General features: G+C 44.8%; 1 long non-coding RNA gene across 1 annotated transcript; it reads left to right on the top strand.

Annotated features, from left to right (window-relative positions):
• The first annotated feature begins 1,121 nt into the window (after positions 1-1,121).
• Positions 1,122-14,019, top strand: LOC129647420 (uncharacterized). The gene is made up of 3 exons (XR_008712318.1): positions 1,122-2,522; positions 9,329-9,449; positions 13,252-14,019. It is a non-coding gene; the product is annotated as an uncharacterized LOC129647420 (long non-coding RNA).
• Positions 14,020-19,023: the final 5,004 nt, after the last annotated feature.

The raw sequence follows: 19,023 nt of genomic DNA, 5'->3' as shown, positions 1-19,023 counted from the left end.
CATTGCAGCACCGCGTGCCTCCCAGAGAACAGATGCAGCCTTGAGGTGGAGGACCCTGACTGGACCAACGGTAGGTTTTTACCACTTGGCTGAATGGGGGCTCAGAATAGAAATGAAATTGTTACTGAATGCAAAAAAAGACATTAAAACACTATACACTCTTGCCTATCTCACTTTTTAATTTAGCCTCCTACTTAATACAAGAGGCTCTAGTGAAAAGTGACAACTGAAACCCTGGAGAATTCGAATAGACAAGGGTGCTCAGGAACCGTTCTGTCTTCAAGACACGGGTGAGGGTTGGACAGAAGAAAACAGGTTCTGGGAATCGCCTGGCATTCTGTTTGTAACTTGGGGTTCTCTGTCTTGGTCTCTGGCATGTCCCCGGGGGCCCGTGATGTGGAAGAGATGGCAGAGAAGTGGCTGTACACTCTGTCCCTTCACCCTCACGCCAGCCCCTTACAAAACGATGTGAAAAGCCTGCAGAAATGGCCCCAAGCATGTCTCCGCAGGGTTACAAGCAGCACTGGCAGGGCTGGCAGGCTGTGGGGTCATCGGCTTCGTTCTCATTTGACAGCAGTGAAACAGGAAGCTCTGCTCAGGCACGCTGGCTTGCCTTGACCCTGCTCACGGGAGCCCTTCTCTGTGTGCAGGAGCAAGTTCACGGCGGGTCTTGGACAGGACAAGCATTACTATTCACCAGCAGCCCCGGGAACTCTCCCTGAGGCCCCCACTCCAGTCATTTCATAACCTGGCAAGAATCATGTCACCTTCCGGGGTTTTCAGCACTGATGACACTCTTGTTTCCTCATGAAAAAGCCTGGGTCACCTGAGGACGCTTCTTGCATGGATCCAGCTGGCCTGCACCTTCCTGTCACCAATTCCCTGTGTTCCCTCCAGGGGCGCTGAGCATCGTTTTCACTGTGATGAATACACTGTAACTGAACTAGTTACGAGGATTAAAAAACAAGTCTTTGCAATCTGCTAAGTAACGCCTTGAGCCCTTGTCCTCTTTCAAAAAGGAAGACAGCAACTGATACCCCACCAGGTTTTAGCTGGGCTTACTGAAAAGCCGTATTTTTATTTTTATTTATTTTTTTAACTTTTTATTTTGTATTGGGATATAGTCAATTAACAATGTTGTGATAGTTTCAGGCAAACGGTGAAGGGACTTGGCCATACATATACATGTGTCTGTACTCTCTCAGACTCCTCTCTCACCCAGGCTACCACATAACATTGAGCAGAGTTCCATGTGCCATAACTTTTTAAAAATACAAGTGTAATATGAACCAGCCACACATCTCAATATTTCACCTGCTTGTAGAGAACATGTCTCCAAAAAAGGCTTTGGGGAAGAGCACTGCAGCATAAGGGCAATTAGGTCAGATCACCTGCTCATTGTATATATACAAATTATATGTGGAAAAGCCCAGCAAGTCATATCCTGTCAGGAGGTGGATCAAATCACCGATAGTCACTGATTCAGCTGTTACTGATGATGCTCCTAACTCCCAAACCACCCAAGGTACAGCAGGGTATATACCAATAAAAAGAACATGCAAACTGCTTCACCCTCACATAAACGGGGGCTTAAGGTTTTACCTATAGGGAACAACTGGAGAACAATACAAAGAATTCTTGTAATTAGTGAATACAGTAAGAACAGTGGTTGATACGCAATAAGTCCTAGGCCTTTGGTAAGCATTTGACACACGTTATCTCATCAAAACTTTAGGAAGACAAAGACAAGCGCTGTTATTAGACTGATTCAATTGAAACAGAGACCGAGAGGTCTGCACTGGCCCAAGGTCATGTGGTCAGAAAGGCAGGACTTGAACTCAGGTCTGCTTGACCTCAGAGAGCTCAAGCGCTGAGGTCTGTTCTGTGCATGCGTCAGTGAGTACCCAGAGAGGACGTGCTGGGGTCATTCAGAGAAGACAAAGAAGACCACAGGGCAATGCCTGCTACGTCAGCAGTGCCCCAAACCTGGCCTGAATTGGGACCCAAGTAAAAAGGCCAGTCTGGCAGCTGGGCTGGTCTCGGTCACGTGGGAGAGCTGTGAGCGCTGGGCAGCTCCACTCCCAGGTCCGTCTGACTGCAATCTGGAAAAGTAAGCAACATCTGCAGCGTCACACAGATCCCTGAGCCATGAAAGGTGGTAATTAAACAAGCTGCTGTCCAATTCCTGTCTTGGGGAGAGGGTCAGAGGAGGACACAGGATAGCTCAGGACACAGCTCGAATCCTGGAAGCGTATCTCCTTCATAGGAACTTCTTTGATTGGCTGTGTTCATGCACCTTGAAGGTCATCAGATTGGCACTGGCCCTGACACCCAAAACCACCTGAGACGGGCTTGTTTCACCTGCTCTGTGAACGGGTACTAAGGTTCTCAGCTTTCCCATGTAAGGCCTGAAGCTATCGCGAAGTAACCAGATCTCAATGATACATAAACAGAGTGCTGCATCTTGATTGTGTGAAATTGGAATCTGAGAACCTCTCCTCTCTTTGGGAGGTAAGAACAAGGTGAGAATGGGAGACAAAGATGGGAGTGGGAAGTGAAAATAATCTTTTGGAAGGGTGAGAGATGTGAGTCCAGGGGACCCGTTTCTTTTTCTTCATCATAAGCTAACGTTTTTATTTAGTGGGAAAAACATTCAAGGAAATGTTTCTGGGAGCTTTCACACACATTTCTAAGTAAAATTCCAAAATTCTCTGGAGTATGATCTAACACATTATTGTCTAATGTATTAATGTCTAATAAAAGCAACTCTCATTTTATTCTTAATATAGTTAAGAGTGTACAGTACGTGTGCTAATAACATGCATGTATTTTCCTATCCAGTCTCTTAATAACTCTATGAGGTAAGCATCATGCTCCTTGCTTAATGAGGTGAAGAACTAAGGGATAAGAAGTCCAGTCATTTGTTGTTGCTGTTCAGTCACTAAGTTGTGCCTGACTCTTTGTGACCTTGGGGACTGCAGCACGCCAGGCTCCTCTGTCCTCCACTACCTCCTGAAGTTTGCTCAAATTCATGTCTGTTGAATCAGAGATGCTGTCTAACCATCTCTTCCTCTGCTGCCCCCTTCTCCTTTTGCCTTCAGTCTTTTCCAGTATGAGGGTCTTTTCCAACAAGTCAGCTCTTCATATCAGGTGGCCAAAGTACTGGAGCTTCAGCATCAGTTCTTCCAATGAATATTCAGAGTTGATTTCCTTTAGGACTTACTGGTTTGATCTCCTTGCTATCCAAGGGACTCTCAAGAATCTTCTCCAGCACCATGATTTGAAAGCATAAGTTCTTTAGTGCTCACTCTTCTTTATATTCCAACTCTCACATCCGGACATGACTACTGGAAAAACCATGGCTTTGGCTATATGGACCTTTGCTGGCAAAGTGATGTCTCTGCTTTTTAGTATGGTTTTTTCAGTAATTTACCCAATTTCAGTAATTTAAAGTCAAATGGCCAGGGGACGCTGGAGCCTGGGTTCAAACCCCAATCTGCCTGAACCCAAAGTCTTAGCTCTTGACTGGCTCCAATGGCAGGGTAATTATCAAGTCACTTTCCTCTCTCTATGCATAATGTGATATGTCTACAATGAACCAAGACTCATTTGCACAAGTGACTCCTCTGCATAATGGGAAGTTCAGTTTTACACACAACCTGATGTTTGTTCTTCATAGTTTCCTTTTCAAGCCACAAGATCACCAGCAGCACCACCAACAAAAATCCAATATGAAGCATTTAAGCAAGAGTTAGAAAGCAGGTGTTCAGAGTCGATAGCTAATTTTTTAAAGGTACATTTTATACATAGTAAAAGGTATAGATCATAAGCGTGCATCAGTGAGTTTTGGCAAACCTATACACCTGCATAATTACTACCCAGTCAAGATAAGAATATTTCTATCACACAAGAAATTTCCATTTTCCTACCTTGCGAGCAATCACCATTGTAATTTCTAAAACCACAGATTTATTTGCTGTATATGTGTGGGTCAGTTTCTGTACTCTATTCTATTTTCCATTGATCTATTTGTCTACTATAATGCCAATATATTAATTACTGTAGCTTTACAATATATTGTGAAGTCAGATGATTTTAGTCCTCCAACTTTGCTCTTTTTTTAAAGTTTCTTTTTATATTTTAGGTCACTTGCACTGACATAAAAATTTGAGGACCAGTTTGTCACTTTTTATTAAAAAAAAAAAGTCTGAGATTTTGATTGGGAATGCACTGAATCTATGTATAGACAACTGACATCTTAACAACATTTAATTCTTGATTCAAGAAAGAAAGTCCTTGAATATGATATATCTCTTAATAATCTGTCTTCTTAAATATCTCTTAGCATTATTTTGTAATTTTGTTTAATCTATTGCCAAGTATTTTATGTGTTGGTACTACTGTGAATTATTTTTATTTCATTTTAATTTATTTGCTATTAGTATATAAAAATAAAATCAATTTTTATACATTGACTTGTACCTTGCAAATTTGATAATTATTTGCTATTTCTAGCATTATTTTGTAGATCCCTTAGGATTTTCCATGTGTACAATCATTTGTATCTAAGAATCAGTCACTTCTTCTTTTCCAATCTTTATGTCTTTTCTTTTTCTTGCCTTATTACAGTGGCCAGAACCTTCAGTACCTGTTGAATATAGGAGATGAAAGCAGATGCTTTTGTCCTATTTCTGATCTTAAATAGAATGTGTTCAATAGTTCTTCATTAAGTATTAAGTTAGCAGAAGGATTTTTGTCTCTGCCCTTTTTCAGATTTAAGAGGCTTTTTGTTTTTGTTTTTTTACTGAGAATTTTTAATCTATAAATGGTTGTTGAATTTTGTCAAATGCTTTTTTTTCCCATCTCATTACCTATTTGTATTTTTATTTAAAACTGAGCTCCAATTATTTCTTTCAGCTATTTGCTGTTTATCTCCTTGTTTTCTGATATGTGTGGTCTCCTAGGCAATTTTGCTGACTGCAACACAGCATGAAGCTGGATTCATACGTGACTGAAATCTGGTATTTCCTGACAGCTGTACTTTTGTGTGGCAGCTTCTGTTTTCACTCAAATACTGTTCATTGTAGGAATGTTTTTAATTTTGAGCCAAATCATGCTAGAATTACATATTTAACTATTAGAAATAGTCATTACAGAGTTTTTTTTTTTCTTCCACCTACCACATTTCTTGAGACAAATGTAGTCAAAAGCCTCAGGACTTGGCTTGTTCATCAATTCACAATCTGAAAAAGAAATGCAGAAATATTGCACGTCTTCCCTTTGTATCAAAAACCATGCAGTCAAGACAGATTGGAAAGAAAATGAAGCACTGAGATGTGCTGTCCAGCAGCCAAATACCATGTTATCTGTGGATCAACCTGACCAAACCACGTGCATTAGGGAGTAGTTTGGGGAAAAAGACAGGCTATGACCTTGCCAGCCTAGATGTGGCTAGGAAAAATAACTACCTCGTCCCCAAGGATTGCTACACACTGCTTATACTATTTCCTTAACAACTGCCACCCAGTCTCTAAAGGAGTTATCCATCATATCATTAGACATGAGAATTTAAATGCTTGAAGCCAAGCCTAGTCCAGATTAAGAGTTAGTTTTTTTTCCCTCTGTGGTTTCATACTTTATATCTCTCTTTTCCTTTTCCTTGTTTTCTTTACTTCCAAACGGTTCTGTCAGCCAAACATACCAAGTGTCTAGAAAGCAACTTTTGTCTCTGACTACAAAAGAACAGATGCTCAACCAAGACTTTCTCTTCATGATCAACGTGGGGATGGTCTTATTACAGTGATATTCTCAAATCTCAAACTCTTCTGGAACAAGCATTCCTTTGAAACTACGCTCAGGGTCAAGTCACTCATGAAAACCAACCTTTGTACTTTTGGCCTGAATGTTGCATCTAGTGAGAAAACCCTGCCAAACTAAAGGGAGCTGGAGGAAATAAGTTTAGAAGTGTGACATTCTTACATCCTCCTGGGAATTCACAAGATACATTTGTATATCAAAAGCTCTTTGATATATTCTTTAACTTATTATGGCTTTCACTTTTTTTGACCATAGACATACTGCTTTGGTTTGGTTGACTAACACCTTTTAACTCTCATTCCACACTTTGACACTGTCCCTCTACTTTCTGTGTTCATTGGCACCCTATAAACACTCAGCTCTGCATCCTATGAAAGGGAAAAAAGCATCTTTTAGAGCAACATTCCACAGTGGATAATCAAGACCCTTCGATCTGGCCTTGCCTTCACAGCTATTTGGATGGTAATGCCCCCTTTGGAAAAGGATCACACTTAGCTCTCCGACTTGGCTTAAACGTTGAAGGAAGTTGAGGGCGGAAGGAGGGTAAAGGTTTTGCAGCCCAAAGTACAGACAGGGTGAAAGCGCTGGCAGAGAAAGGAGAGAGGAGAAGAGGGTGAAGATATGCAAGAGCTACGGAGAGGGTGCACTGCTTTTGTGGGAGAGTGCAGCCCACCTGTGTGGTTCACTCCTGAGGGATGCGGTGGGACTCTACCCACGTGAGGCCACCAGCTTTTAGGAACATAACTAATGTGGTTCAACCCCCACTTTGTTATGTTCAAAACATTCCTCTCGTGGGCAATGAGATCCTACTTCTTCTTTCGCCTCTCCTGCCATCTCTTCGTTTGGTATCCTGGTTTCGTTTAGTTGAGTTTTCATTATTAAGCCAACTCATTTTCTTTTAGTGTGAAACTTCTTAATTCATTTTAATATGTTTTAATTTTTTCCCCCATATCTCAGAATATCCTTCTTCTGCATAGAGACTCTTGAGTTTGAGGTCTAGGCCACTGCTCTCCCACAGGATGTACTGGGCAGTGGAGATGCTCTACATCTGAGCTGTCCTGTGGTCCCCACTGGCCGGCCGCACGTGGCGACTGAGTGCCTGAAATGTGGCTCATGTGACTGAGGGGCTGAAATGTTCATTTTAAAGAATTTAAAGTCAGATAAGTGGGGACTTCCCAGGTGGTCCACTGGTTAAGACTGCCTTCCAGTGCAGGGGATGCTGGCTTGATTCCTGGTAGAGGAACTAAGATCCTACATGCCTCGTGGCAACTAAGCCCATGCACTACAACTACTGAGCCGCACACTCTGGAGTCTGTGCCACAACTAGAGAGAAGCCCCCGAGCTGCCAGGAAGGATCCTGAGGGCTGCAGCTAGAACCTGATGCAGCCAAACAAACACATAAATAATTTTAAAAATAATAAAGTCAAATAAATACACATGATCAATGGCTACTGCATTGGAGAGCAGATTCAGATGCCTAGATCCTGAGAGGAAAAGAAATGTGCTTTTATCACATCACACTGGGATGGCTACACCACGCCTGGCACACTGGAGAATGTTAAATCCATTACTACGTGCTTTAGTTTTAGGCTAGCGCATGCGTGCCACAGGACGTCTGAAGATACACAGTTTTCGGCAGTATCCATGGTTTTGTACATACAGGGACTCGTTCTCCTGCTTATTTGACTTCACATATCCAGGAGGCTGTGTGTGTAAATACATGTAAAAGGGCTCCGAAGGCAGACAGACTTGGGTCAGAACCCTCATCCCAATAATCTCTAATGACCCCTTACCCACATTCCATCTACGAAGTTGCAGCAGGAACTATCCAATTCCTATCATATAGCCCTCAGCACCAGGTACAGGTATCTAGAGAGGACAGGTAACCCAAAGTGGGCCATTCTCTCCCTGGGAATTCGGGAGATTAGAGGGAGAGAGAGGGATTGGATGCTTCATTGGTTGAATTCACGCACTAACACTGAGTACTTCTGGTCTCCTCATTTTCAATACCCAGATTACAAAATTCAAAGGAGCCAGCGTACAAGAGAGACAGGAATGACACTGGCAGGCAGAAGCGGGGTACAGACACTAGATGAACAGGGATGGGGAGGGCTCCTAGACCTCCCTCTGATGGGCATCAGTGCTTGCTCACCAATGCCTCTCCTCCGCTGACAGCAAGAAGTTGCCCTCCCCAGCACTTCCACAGGGCCGTCAGACTAGCAGTAACATGTGGCCTGAGGCAGCGAAACTCCTCTCTGAGTCGCCCCAGGCTCTCACTGCCCTGCTGGGGTGCATTTAGGAGCCTCACGATGAGACAGATCCAATAGTCCAGAGATCCAAGCAGCTGGGTCTCTGAGTCACCACGTGGAGGACAAGAGCCCTGGAGAACCACCCGGGCCTGCATGCTGGTGTCTCGAAACACCGCGATTGTGAGGTGGTTATGAAAGCATAACTTGGCTTCTTCTGGCTAACATTCTCTCTGAGCCTCCGTTCTCTCATCTGTGAAATGGAGCTAAGACTGTTCTGTTAGAAGAAGCCTTTCTTTATTCTTCAGCAGCGAGAGCTCCAGGTCTGGTTGATTCTTGTTGTTGTTGTTTAGTGGCTAAGTTTTGAGTGACTCTTTGCAACACCATGGACTATAGCCCACCAGGCTCCTCTGTCCACGCAATTCTCCAGGCAAGAATACCGGAGTGGAGTGCCATTTACTTCTCCAGGGGACCTTCCCGACCTAGGGATTGAACCCACATCTCCTGCATCTCCTGCATTGGCAGGCAGGTTCTTTACCACTGAGCCACCAGGGAAGCCCCGGATTGATTTTAGTACAGTCTAAAAACTTCCCAAGTACCACAATCAGTATGATAGAATCAGTGCCAATGCAATGGCATCTGAAATGCATTTGCCTCAGCCTAAGGAGCTCAAGCCAGTCTCAATAGGGACCGGTCACAGAGAATACACTGTCCTTTATCAGGGCGGCAGGAGGGGACAAGTGTGGGGCAGGCCTGGGATGGCTTGTCCTCCCAGGAGCCACTGAAAACTCCTGCCATCCTCACAGCAAATCAGGGCAGGTACCCCAGGTTCTGGGAGAGGCTCCCTTCCTTCTTCTTGCTGCTGGCAGATGGGCAGTGACTCACAGAGCCAGCCCCTGAGACAGAGGAATTGGCTCCGCCAGTTGGTGCCTAAGAGAAAAAGAAGGAAAATACAAGGCTTCCAGAAATCAGCTAGCAGCACCAAGGCTGGCATTGGACATCCCTCATCGCCACACGCCCATCGGGCTCACTGTGCCTCAGCTTCTGTGTAACTTCCCACCAGTGCAAGTCTCACGGGTCCCTGTCAACGTTGAGCGTGTGTGTGTGTTGTGTGTCTGTATGCATGTGTGCATCTGTGTGTGTTGTGTGTGTATGTGTTTGTATTGTGTGTCTGTATATGTCTGTGTGCATGTGTGTATGGGGTGGCGGGGGGGAAATCCACGTTTGCGATGCAGCAAAGGGAACCCCTGTGCTTTCTCCTCCAGAGCTCCACGAGGTCCTTGCTGCCCTTGGTGTTCACTGCCGGAAAGAAGAGCTAAGGTCCTGACAACAGCCTTGTTCTCCAAGCCCAGTCAGCTGGACCAGTCAGAGGGACACATTGATGAGGTGTGAGCTTGAAAATGGGAAAGAGATCAGTTTGGGTTCATAACCTGTGGAATCCATCTAGTTCCTCTGTGTCGTCTGTTGGGAACCCCACAGAGAACCGTGCCTGGCAGCTGGGAGGCTTGCCTTTCTTTCTAAAGTGGCCGTAGACTGGGGGGTTTAGCCAGGAGCTTTGGGACCCGGGTAGAATGCTCTGGCCTTTGGCCTTGCCTGAGGGGCAGGCCCAGGGGCTCAGGAGAAGTGGACAGCTGCTCAGAAGAGGAGCATGGCTGGCGGGAGGGCAGGCGCTCTGACCCGGGCTGGGGTCTCCAGGCTCTGCCCAAACCCAGATGCGTTCACTTCTCGTCGGCGCCCCTCACGTGTGCTGGTGACTGTCCCGGAAAGGCAGGAAATGGATGAAGAGAGTAAAACTCTCGGGCTTCCCTCGTGGCTCAGTGGTAAGGAATTTGCCTGCCAACGCAGGAGATGCAAGAGATGAGGATTCAAACCCTGGGTTGGGAAGATCCCCTGGAGAAGGGAATAGCAACCCCAACTCCAGCATTCTTGCCTGGAGAATCCCATGGACAGAGGAGCCTGGTGGGAATAGTCCATGCGGTCACAAGAGGCAGACACGACTTAGTGATTAAAACAACAGCAGTCCTCACCTCAGTCATTCCGAGGCACCGCCGGGATGGCCATTTCCACCCTTACCTTCTCACCGCTGATTCTTTCCCTGGGTGGAGAAGGGGTTATTAGATTTTCCCTGAAATTGTTTTCCTTCAATTCATGATCTCTAAAGCTCAGAGTCCAGGATCAGAAATGTGTGCGTTACACATAACACCTTCTTGAAAGAAAGCCTGGCCCTTGAAGGCCGTGTCTCAAAGACTGAGCTAAAACCAAACTGAGAAGAGAATTTGTGTATCTTTTTGTGGTTTAGAAGGTCAGGGACTTCATTTCCTTCCTCTGGAGCTTGAAAAGGGCTTCCTGCTACGCTCTCAAGGAGCCTTTCATTTGTGTGGCTGCGAACGCTGGTTTATGTTGATGGCAGCGTATAAAATTAAGTGAGTGGCTGGTTATTTCATTTCTAGTACATTAGAATTCTTCTTATACAAAGCAGTTATTCACAGAGTTTATTCTGTTATTTGTTTTCTTTTAAATCCCGGGGTGGGGGGGGGGGATGTTAACAAGGTTAACTCCCAGTTATTCAGGTTATCTAGTTTGTTTGCCGGTGGCTGAGTGGGGCCTGGGGTACAATCTCTGGAAGCAAGCGGATGCAGGGGTGCTGTTACAGGGAGAGGGCTCATCTGGATTCAGGACTCAGGAAAGGAAGGGGAAGGATGAAAGGACAAGAGACTGGGTACCAGGGCTTGGGTACTGGTCTAAGAGACTGAGTACCAGGGCTCGTTGACAGATTTGGTATGGAACCACAGAGCAAAACATAAAGAATAACTCCAGGATTGCAAATTCTAGAGTTATTGTTGTTCAATCACTATGTCGTGTTTGACTCTGCAACTCCAAGGACTGCAACACGCTAGCTCCTGGAGTTTGCTCAAATTCATGTCCATTGAGTCGGTGATGCTATCTAACCATCTCATCCTCTGTTGCCCCCTTCTTCTCCTACCCTCTCAATCTTTCCCAGCATTAGGGTCTCTTCCAATGAGTTGGCTCTTCGCACCAGGTGGCCAAACTATTGGAGCTTCAGATTCAGCAACAGTCCTTCCAATGAATACTCAGAGTTAATTTCCTTTAGGACTGACTGGTTTGATCTCCATGCAGCCCAAGGGACTCGTAAGAGTCCTTTCCAGCATCATAATTTGAAAGCAAAGTCTAAAGTACTTTCATACAATTAAAATGCAATGCATTCTATATATAGGAGCCACATTAAGAAAGTAAAAAATAAACAGATATATAATATTACTATTTTAATAATTTTAAAATTTAACCCACTATGTCCCAATATCGTTAATATTTTACCTTCTGGGTTTTTTTCAGACTAAGTCTTTTCAAATTCAGCATGTGTTAGCAGACCACATCACAGATCAGCCACACTGCAAGTGTTCTGTGGCCACACATGGCGGGGACCCCCAAAAAAGTCCAAGGGGATTGGAAGGATCTAAGAAGAAATGAGTAGGAAAGGATCCTTTGTTTGGAGAGGAGCCTGATAAGCTGTTGCCACGCTGTGTTTTGTGGGATGCCCGAGATGGTCAGAAGGAATTAAAGATACAGGACTGGTGGCTGGGAAGGGGAGGCAGAGAAGATTGATTGGTCAAGGCAGATTTGAGGGAATAAAAATCCCCTTACTATATTCGACAACACTTGTTTCATGAATGCCCAGACATTGCTCTGTATTAAGATTTAGCCCATTGACACATGTGCCCATAACGGTAAAGGGCTAGGACCATCTGTAGTGGGCCTGAAAGAGTGAAAGCATCAGTCAAGTCCAACTCTTTGTGCCCCCGTGGACCGTAACCTGTTCCCCGTCCACGGGATTCTTCAGGCCAGAATACTGGAGTGCATTTCCACTCCCTTCTCCCAGGGATCTTCCCAACCCAGGGATTGAACCCAGATCTCCTGCACTGCAGGCAGATTCTTTACTGTCTGAGGCACCAGTGAAGTAGTGAGCTTAGGCTTCCCCTAAAGCTCTCAAGCTTGAAGTATTTGGGGATATTAATGCCTATCCACCAGCCTCCAAATCACTCCCAATATACATCAAGGATTCAGGTACAAGTGCTTTTTGTTAAACTCACGTATGTTAAAATATCCAACAAGTACAGAAGTGTATAAAATAGAAAATAACTGTATTTTCAGCTTTCTTTTTGTTTCTTATAAAATAAGGATGCTATACTGTACTATATCATTTTCTTTAAGGTTTTTTGTTTTGTTTTGTTTTTTTGACTGGCTATAATGGTATACAGGCTGTTAGTTCCCTGGCCAGGGATCAAACCCATGCCCCCTGCATTGGAAGCATGGAGTCTTAACCACTGGACCCTCAGGAAAGTTCCTCACTTCCTCTTAAATGAGTATTGTGAACCTCCACCTCATCCTTTGAACCGGATGTGCACTACTCTATTGTATGGATGTGTTTCATATCTGGTCTCTACTTGATGGAAATTTATGTAGTTTCAAATATTTTTGCTATTATAAAATACTACAATGGCTGTCCTTTCATATATATCTCTGTACAATGGTTGGTTTTATTCCTTAGGAATACATTTTGAAAGTGATTATCAGTATGAATATTTTAAAGTTCTCAATGAATACTGCTAAGTTGCTTCATAAGGCTTCCCTTTAATACTTCTTGAGGATTCTGTTCCCACGACTCCATGCTAATACTGGTTATTTTCATTCTTTTCAATCTTGTCCATCTGATTGGTGAAAAATATATTACAGTTTACATTTTAACTTCTTTGATCACTAGTGAAGTAAAGCGGTCTTTAAATATGTATGAAACATTCATATTTCTTCTGTAGATTGAAAGTGAAAGTCACTCAGTCATGTCCGACTCTTTGTGACCCCATGGACTTCTCCAGGCCAGAATACTGGAGTGGGTAGCCTTTCCCTTCTCCAGGGGATCTTCCCAACCCAGGGATCGAACCCAGGTCTCCCACATTGCAGGCGGATTCTTTACCAGCTGAGCCACAAGGGAAGCCCAATTCTGTAGATTGCCTATTCCTATTTTTTGCCCATTTCTAGATTGGGATTTTGTTTTTCTCTTACTAACAAAATGACACTGACATTTTATATGTAATATACCCTGCAGGTATCTCCCCCGATTGTTCGTTTTTTATTTTGTTTGTGGTGCCTTTGCTTAATATTTCCATTACAGGTAAAATCAGGCTAAAATCATGGTGTGGAGAAGCTGGAGTTGGGAACCAGCAGAAGAGGAACAATGGGAAGAAATAATCTAGTGCTTTCCCTCAGTGATAAAACTGGCCTAAAGGCAATACACAGAAGTGGTGGAAATCTCTCAACCATCTGGACATCTGGGGTAAGCCTCATTTTATTAAAAACAAAGTAGAAGTTTGTATTTTATTTAATAAACAATTGAGTCTCTAAACTGTAATAAGAATGAAAAATAAAGAAGGATGCTTTCCCTTCCAGACTTAATTCTGATTTTTCTTCAGAGAAAGGTCAGTTGGGATATAGGAAAAAAAAAAAAAGCTCTTGGAAAAGTAATTTTGCTGCTTTAGAAGTAAGGGTAATAGCCATTTGGAAATTCTTTGCAGTTTAAACAAGTTTCTCCACGTTATCCCTTTTCTCACAGATGGGGCTTCTGGGCCAGGTTAAGCATAGCATTTACTCCAGAAACATTTTTTAAGCCCCTACCCTATGCTTAAGTGCCTCTAAAAAGGGAAGAATTTCTTGCCAACTGGCAGGAGGACAAAAGCATGAAGAAGTCAGGCTTTACTCTAAATGTGCCTGAACCCAATAAATACAGAAAAATCAATTAGTACAGCCCAGTCTTGAAGGCCTTACAGTCTCACAGGGAATCAGGTTATTGAATACACATGGGCAGTGGGCTGCCTCTGGAATGCTGGAGGCGTAGCGTGCTGGGAGGGGATGGGATTCCACCTAGCAGGATCCAAGGAGTTTTCAGAAGAGGCAATCCTCAAGCAGTGTTTAGAGAGAGAGTATGTAGTTAAGTGATCTGGAAACTAAGAAAGCAGATTCCAGATATTCAGAGGAAAGACAGACGTGATTGCAAACACCGGGGATTTTTGAAGCACTTGTCATCCTCAGGATGATCTGCTAAAGGAGTACTCTGAGATACAAAAGTATAAGTAGTGATCACTGTGGATACAGACCATCAGATGGTGAGAACTGTGAGACCCATCAAGTCGGTACCCAGGGCTCCAACATGGGCCAGCTTCTGATGTGACTCTTTTAAAAGATAAGATGCCCTTTCAATCTATAACAATAATACTCAGTTCAGTTCAGTTGCTCAGTCGTGTCCGACTCCCCACGACCCCATGAACCGCAGCACGCCAGGCCTCCCTGTCCATCACCAACTCCTGGAGCTTGCTCAAACTCATGTCCATTGAGTTGGTGATGCCATCCAACCATCTCAACCTCTGTTGTCCCCTTCTCCTCCTGCCTTCAATCTTTCCCAGCATCAGGGTCTTTTCCAGTGAATCAGTTCTTTGAATCAAGTGGCCAAAGTACTGGAGTTTCAGCTTCAGCATCAGTCCTTCCAATGAAAATTGAGGACTCATTTCCTTTAGGACTGACTGGTTGGATCTCCTTGCAGTCCAAGGGACTCTCAAGAGTCTTCTCCAACACCACAGTTCAAAGGCATAAATTCTTTGGCACTCAGCTTTCTTTATAGTCCAACTCTCACATCCATACATGACTACTGGAAAAACCACAGCTTTGACTAGACGGACCTTTATCAGCAAAGCTAACTCTGCTTTTTGTGTTTGTTTATTTATTTATTGGACATGCAGCATGTGGGATCTTAGTTCTCCAACCAGGGTTCGAACCCATGCCCCTTCCATTGGGAGCTCAGAGTCTTAACCACTGGACTACCAGGGAAGTCCCATCTCTGCTTTTTAATATGCTGTCTAGTTTGGTAATAGCTTTTCTTCCAAGGAGTAAGTGTCTTTTATTTCATGGCTGCAGTCACCATCTGCAGTGATTTCTGGAGCCCCCCAAAATAAAGTCTGTCACTGTTTCCATTGTTTCCCCATCTATTTGCCACGAAGGGATGGAACCGGATGCCATGATCTTCGTTTTTTGAATGCTGAGTTTAAAGCCAGCTTTTTCACTCTCCTCTTTCACTTTCATCAAGAGGCTCTTTAGTTCCTCTTCACTTTCTGCCATAAGGGTGGTGTCATCTACATATCTGAGGTTATTGATATTTCTCCCGGCAATCTTGATTTCAGCTTGTGCTTCATCCAGTCCAGCGTTTCTCATGATGTACTCTGCATATAAGTTAAATAAGCAGTGTGACAATAAATAGCCTTGACATACTCCTTCACCAATTTGGAACCAGTCTGTTGTTCCATGTCCAGTTCTAACTGTTGTGTCTTAATCTGCATACAGATTTCTCAGGAGGCAGGTAAGGTGGTCTGGTATCTCACTTATATGGCCCTTCATACTTTCCAGGCTCTGTTCCAAGCACCTTACATATAACAGCTCAGTTAACCCTCTTAAAAGTCTTACACTTCCCTTTGGCAGGTAAGGAAATTGAGGGACAGAGAGTTTTAGCCACTTACTAAAGGCTCTTTGGTTCAGAGGTGATAGTGTCAGAATTTGAACCTGAACTGGGATGTGAGTCCAGCCATCCAGATCAGTGTCTTCCAAGCAGATATATTTATTGAGTATTTACTAAGTCTCAGTAAATAAGTTGCACGTGGACTCAATGGACATGAATTTGAGTAAACTCCAGGAGATAGTCAAGGACAGAGGAGCTTGGCATGCTGCAGTCCGTGAAGTCACAAAGAGTTAGACACGACTTAGCGACTGAACAACAAGTTGCAGGTCGAGGTATTTATTCTGTACATGTGATTCTCAACTGCCATAGATCTGTGAGGTTGTGAGGTTGATACTACAATTTCTCCCCTTCGATAGCATTACAGAGATTATCTGCTTGCCCAGGGTCACAAAGTAGAAAGTAGCAGACCCAGGATTTGAGCCCAGAGAGAATGACCTTGGAGAACGGCAGAGCTCCTGGGCACGGTCATGGAAGCACACGACACAGGAGGAGGGAGGGGACAGTCCCACGGCATTTGGCACGTGTACTCTCATAGCTTTCTCCGGAGCCTCCAAGACAAAACGAGTATTCAGAGGATGCTCTGCAAATACTGAGGAAGACTGCAGGAAAAGGGGGTGAGAGGCTTAGCTAAAAGGAAACTGGGAAAGGGGCATGCAAATGTCCCAGTCATGGGCAAAGGAAGAACTGTCAAACAGAGAGATGGGACTGATTCTCTATGGCTTCAGAGGGGAGAATCAACAGGGATTTTCCAGTAGTACACTCACAAATGGAAGGGCATTGTGAACCCCTCAGTAGCAAGGTTTTTCTGAGAAAAGGCAGGAAAAAAATAACCGTCAGAAAGTTTGGAGAGGGGCATTCCATGCTGGATGCAGAGTGGGCTTAAGGTGCCTCTAAGGTCACTCTCTTCTATGAGCTAATTGAATCTTAATCACCTTCCAACAAGCTCCGTTCCTTTTATGGAAATTAACATATGACAGAATCAAGACTTGGGAAGTTCATTAGAAGCTGTTTATCCAGCATTCTTTTGCCTGTTTTACCAAATCTTTGGTGCATGAGGTTCATGATCAGGTTCCTAAGGAAATACAAGTGGCGTCAGTAGTTTATAAGATAGATTGGATTATGTTCCTTGTAATTTACAGTTCAGAGTATTTTGTTGCATACTAATGCTCTTGAAAAGTCATGCTCCATGAATGAGAACTAATAGCTCACCTTTAACCAGAAGATATGATTAACCAGGATAACCCACCTGCATGCCATGACAAATAGCAAACGTTCTGGAAGAGTCTCCGAACGGGAAACTGAGCAGCAAAGTATATGAAGCCGTTTCCTACTGGGAACCCAGAGGCAGCAACCCTCTGCTCATTTCCTCCACTGGCCAAGCCCAGGTCCCGGAGGTTATGATTTAGTGTCAGCCACAGGGTTTATTCAGCTGTTTCAGGGACAGAAGAGCTACTGCTCATAGGCTTGATGGCCAGCGGCATCCAAAAAGGCGGCCAATGTTCACGACGTGTGTGTTCTCCAAGCACAAAAGGTCTGTTCTTACGCAGGACTGTCTGATGGTCGGACGTGAACCCTAAGGGAGAGGCGATTACTCTCCCCACCAAGCTGCAAGATGCTCCAAGGAGAACTCTCCCAGAAGGCCGCAGTTCACTCAGTTTATTTAGGGAGCTTCTAACACCAGTGATACGGAGAAGACAATGGCACCCCACTCCAGTACTCTTGCCTGGAAAATCCCATGGACGGAGGAGCCTGGTAGGCGGCAGTCCATGGGGTCGCACAGAGTCGGACACGACTGAGCAACTTCACTTTCACTTTTCACTTTCATGCATTGGAGAAGGAAATGGCACCCCACTCCAGTGTTCTTGCCTGGAGAATCCCAGGGATGGGGGAGCCTGATGGGCTGCCGTCTATGGGGTCGCACAAAGTCAGACATGACTGAAGTGACTTAGCAGTACAACCAGTGATAAAGAATCCTCCTGCCAATGCAGGAGATGCAAGAGACGTAGGTTCGATCCCTGGGTCAGGAAGATCCCCTGGAGAAGGAATTCCAGTATTCTTGCCTGGAGAATCCCATGGACAGAGGAGCCTGGCAGGCTGTGGTTCATGGGGTCACAAGAGTTGGATACGACTGAGCGACTAAACAGTGATGGCACCTCGAGGCGATGTGCCCACAGTAGGCACTGCATGGTCACACCTGCCCTCATCACCCTGTCTCCTGCCTGGCTGCTCTCATCACTGACGTTAACTCTGGGGAGTCACCTTAGGGCTGGCCAGTCCCCCTGCTCCCAGGGCCACCTGGCTCACCCCCTTTCCTGTGTCCCAGAGCAAAGTGAGCCCCTGCCCCACAGATAGGAGGCCTGCTGCCAGGCCCTCCGCCACCCCTGGCCTTTTCTCCACTCCTGTCTTGTCACTGACTTGTCCCTGGACCTGTTCTCTCTATCTGGGGGCCTCCTGTCCCCTCTCTACCTCCAGCATCCACTTTGCCAAGTGCACGCCCAGCGGGCTCTGCCCATAACAGCTGTGCTCCAGGGAAAGTACCATGGACCAGACACGGAGAGCCTGTGTGCTGGTCTCTGTGTGGTCCCGAAGCCACGGGGCTTGTTTCCTCAGCTGCAATCCAGGAATAATAACTAGCCCCTCCCCTGCTGGGTATAAAAGGCCTTAGTGAGCTGAGAAACGCCCCACGATGTAACAGAGGAGACGGACATACCATCTTAAAAAGCAAGGAAATCCTGATGCACACCACAGCGGGCACAAACCCTGACACTATGCTAAGGAAACACGACAGTCACACAAGTAGTAGCTCCCTGGGGCCACCGACTCAGGCAATGAATAAGGAAGTACAAGCCTGGAGGAGGAGACGCGTGTTCCAGAGGAATATCCCAGTACTCCAGAAATCTCTCCTGGAAGCCTCTGGGAGGTTTCAGAGATGGCAAGCAACACAGGATGGAAAAGTAATGCACGTTGCGTAAGTCAAAAATAGAATAAAACCCTCCATTCTTCACTATTCTTCAATCACTGAGACTTAAACGTTCATTAAGACAAATTAGTATTTTGTTAAATGCAAAAGAAATCCTAAGGCATTTCACTTCCAGGGATAAACCCCAAAGAACTGAAAACAGGAACTCTAACAGATATTTACACTCGTGTTCATAGCAGCATTGCTCACAACAACAGAAATACGGAAGCAAACCCAGTGTCCACTGACAGATGAATGAAAAGCCAAAATGTTGTCTATCCATACAAAGGGATATTGTTCAGCTTAAAAAAAAAACAGGACATTTTGACATAGACTACATCAGGGATGAACTCTGAGGACATTGTGTGTGCGCGTTAGTCACTCAGTCGTGTCTGACTCTTTTAGACCCTATGGACTATAGCCCA

The sequence above is a fragment of the Bubalus kerabau genome, chromosome 3 (assembly GCF_029407905.1).
Source record: "Bubalus kerabau isolate K-KA32 ecotype Philippines breed swamp buffalo chromosome 3, PCC_UOA_SB_1v2, whole genome shotgun sequence".
Taxonomy (NCBI): Eukaryota; Metazoa; Chordata; class Mammalia; order Artiodactyla; family Bovidae; genus Bubalus; species Bubalus kerabau.
Note: the sequence above shows the minus strand (reverse complement) of the source record. Positions and strands in the feature narration are given on the sequence as shown.